Source organism: Lactuca virosa, chromosome 5 (genome assembly GCF_052849685.1).
Source record: "Lactuca virosa cultivar CGN04683 chromosome 5, Lactuca_virosa_CGN04683_v6, whole genome shotgun sequence".
Classification (NCBI taxonomy): domain Eukaryota; kingdom Viridiplantae; phylum Streptophyta; class Magnoliopsida; order Asterales; family Asteraceae; genus Lactuca; species Lactuca virosa.
In genome coordinates, this window is record NC_136430.1 from 463,038,452 (window position 1) to 463,041,974 (window position 3,523).

General features: G+C 32.8%; 1 long non-coding RNA gene across 1 annotated transcript; it reads left to right on the forward strand.

Moving 5' to 3' along the window:
* The first annotated feature begins 770 nt into the window (after positions 1-770).
* Positions 771-2,763, forward strand: LOC145114625 (uncharacterized). The gene is made up of 3 exons (XR_013711123.1): positions 771-1,150; positions 1,266-1,735; positions 2,358-2,763. It is a non-coding gene; the product is annotated as an uncharacterized LOC145114625 (long non-coding RNA).
* The last annotated feature ends 760 nt before the right edge of the window (positions 2,764-3,523 follow it).

The window sequence follows — 3,523 nt, forward strand, 5'->3', positions numbered from 1 at the left end:
GAACACTCAATAATGGTTTAGGGTTTCAATCTAGGGTTTCTCTGTGTTGGGAGGGTGATGGAGGCTGGTTTGGGACGAAGATGTGTGAATTTAGGGACGAAGACAAAGAGATGTGGGAGAAATCATGGTTCTTCATGATGTCTGCTATAATGCGTTTTTCTTATTGGGAAGTAGATACCATATATAATAGATCTCACCTCAACATAAAAATTGCCACCGTAGCAAAATAAATGCCAAACTCATTAGCAGACCTCCTAATATCTATTGGCATTACGACATCCACAATCCATTGAACTTTATAGAGTTTAATGGATTGTCATATCATCCATTAACATCTATACAACATCACTCATAATCCATTAAATACATATTCAATCATAATCACCACTTAGAGCATCAACAATGCATAGTTCAATGAGAGAGTTGAATGAGGTGGCATGTCTAATTGGCATTCAGTGGATTAAACTCTACCATTGTGATGTCATGTTGGCATTTAATGGATATGGAGTTCAATGACCATTGAACTCTTCAATGGGAAAAAGGAAACCTTTTAACTATTAAATATATATTCCATTGAACTCTATTGAGTTCAATGCATTGTAGGGAAATTAATATAGAGTTGTATAGCAAGTAAAATGATGATGCGTCAATCCATTAAACTCTAACAAGTTTAATGCATTGTGGACGCCCTTAATTCCTTCTATTGAAACATTCAATGATTATTCCCTTAATTCCTTCTATTGAAACATTCAATGATTATTCAACTGTACTTCATGTCATTTGTTAGGTTTCTTCTGATTTTGCTTTTTGATTTGTTTATCGATGTAATTTGTTGATTTTCCATAACATCAGGTAAGCGACATGATTCAACAAAAAGGCCAAAGCAAGAGGTCTGCAAAACCTGTTGCGTTTGTTATGTGGGGGTTATTACCACCGTTTTATTGCCTTATCTGTTTTCAATTACACTGTCGTAAAAGAAGCACAAGGGTTCTCGATTCCCTTGTGTTGTTGTGTGGTCAAACGAACAAAAGAAGATGAGGGCAGCTGTCGATGTGATGAAGTGAATCCCCCATATCAGCTTTCCTCAACGTCACACTGTTGATCATCTTCTCGACGCCGTCTACACCGATATGTCAGGTGACTCCTACAGGTATGACATCACCCTTCTTCATATCCACATTTGGACAACCACCATTACTTATGATATCTGATTTTCATCTTCTTGATGTTGTTTTTTACCCTACATCTGATCAATTTTACTGCAGTTGATTACAAGGTCGGTTAATTACAAGGTCAGTGTTTTTGCATTGGTAGATTTTTATAGTTATTTCTATGTATATGTGTATGTATTTATATGTATTTATGTATTTGTATGTATTTGTCTTTGACTCTGTGTATTTATATGTTTCAATTACAAGTAAATAATGATCATAGCCTTTCTATCTGTAAACAATACAAGGTACGTTTTCTGAATTTTGTTAAATTATAATGCACTCTATATGAATATGAGAAAATGACTACTTTACCCTTGTGTATTTGTATATTTGGTTTATTCTAAAGATGCATTGTTGTTCAATTTGTTTTTTCATTCTGTCGGTTTTCTGATCTAGGTCATCAACCGAATATATCTATTTGGATCTATCAACAACGAGGAGTCTGGTGTTTTATTGAAGTTTGTTATTTTTCAAAATTACAGTGGCTTCTTCTTTCTTATGCTCTGTCTATTCCAGATTCTGTAAGATCTTGATTCTCTGCAGGCTGATATAAATTGATTAGAATCACCAAAAGACAAAAAAAATTGAGTTGAAACTGATTAAGAATTAAACAAACATGAAAGGATGCTTAATTGTCTGATTGTTAATTAAGAATTCGGTAAGCATCATTTCTTAATCAGTCATCACCAAGTGATTATCATTGTTGTCTACATCTTTTGCTTTATCACAACGAAGCTCATTATTTGACGAACAGGCAGGGGCAAAACTGTCATCTTTAAAGAATTACCTAATTGGAATTACAATTCTATAATAGAAGGAATTAAAAGTATATTGCTATAATAAACAAATAAATGAAAGTAAGTTGCCATTTCTGTTAATGTAACACAAATACATAAAATTTACCTAATACACTTCTATTTTCAGCATTTGTAAGTGTAATTCCGAAAATGCCCCTGTTCTGTAACTTTTTTCCTTCGCAACTATTTCCAGCTTTGTAATTCGATTCCATGTATTTTAGAGTTCCTTCATGTTGGTCATTGAGATAAAACTCTGTCATATTTACCAATCTACTTCGTCTGTTTGTTTATTGTAGCATGTTGTTACTTTCATTGAAAGTTCTGCCTCTTTTTGTTTCGTTTGCAGAAATTAATGAGAGCATCGGATTACTCACCGCAACCATCTGATGATTGTTCGCCCATTTTTCTGTTGGCATCTCCACCTTGCGTTCCCACCGCCTGCTTTATTAGACAATATAGATATAGATTTTTCTCATTTATATGAGGTTTTTTTTTCTTTGTTTCCATGGAGCTGCTTATTTTGGTTCGTGTATTATGATGAAGATAGTATTTTGCTACCTGATGTCGACAATTGTAGCAAATGTCTTCTTAGGTAATTTTACTAGATTTGGAAAAACAATTGCAGCGGATGTGTTCACGAAATCGACTTTAGATTAAAACAGTGAATACACATTATTACCTTGGAATGTGTAGCGATGTTAATTCGGATTTGGGTTTTCAATTTGTTAATGGAATTTGATTCTTGGGTTTTATTGAGTTTCCACTCATAAAGAAACTATTGCATTAGCTTCAATTGAGGTTCTTTTTCAGTTGTTTCCTTCTAATTTGTTACTTCTGTTGACTTCATATAGGTTGTTAGTTTTCTATCGTTTCTATGAAATACTGCGAAAGCGTCCAACACTCATCTAATCCCCGCAACGCGTTTAACTTAAATTATGTATCTCTTATTATTTAACAAGGTTAACCACTAAAATACTAAAACTGATGGTGCTATGTTATGAAATGATTAGATCATTTATCATAAAAAGAACCACTTGTTTCGTTGAATGGACTTTACAAAACTGTTTTATGAATAGTTTTTTTTTACTACCAAACTCATAAATAATTATATACAGGATAAGATAAAAGTCGAACGGTCGAGATGTGAAATTCTATATAGAAAGTTTAACATTAGAATATCAGACATCCAAAACTAGGACGAGTGCAATATGTGCCGTTTAGATGAGGTGTTTTATGTTTTTATTTTAAATTCTTTAAACATATGAAATATTTTTCTTTCTTTATTTATAGAATAGGTTGCTCACGTTTCGTGTTATAGAAAAAGTAATATAATAAAGTCCATTATACGATATAAACACTTATTTACGATCTTTAATGATTTTGTTTTTGATAATATTAATTAATATTATAATAATGGGTAGTTTTCTGAACATGTAACACGAGTTGGGCACACCTATCAGGGTCAGTGGGTCCGACGAGAATAACATACTTTTGATTTTCAGGGACAACAAA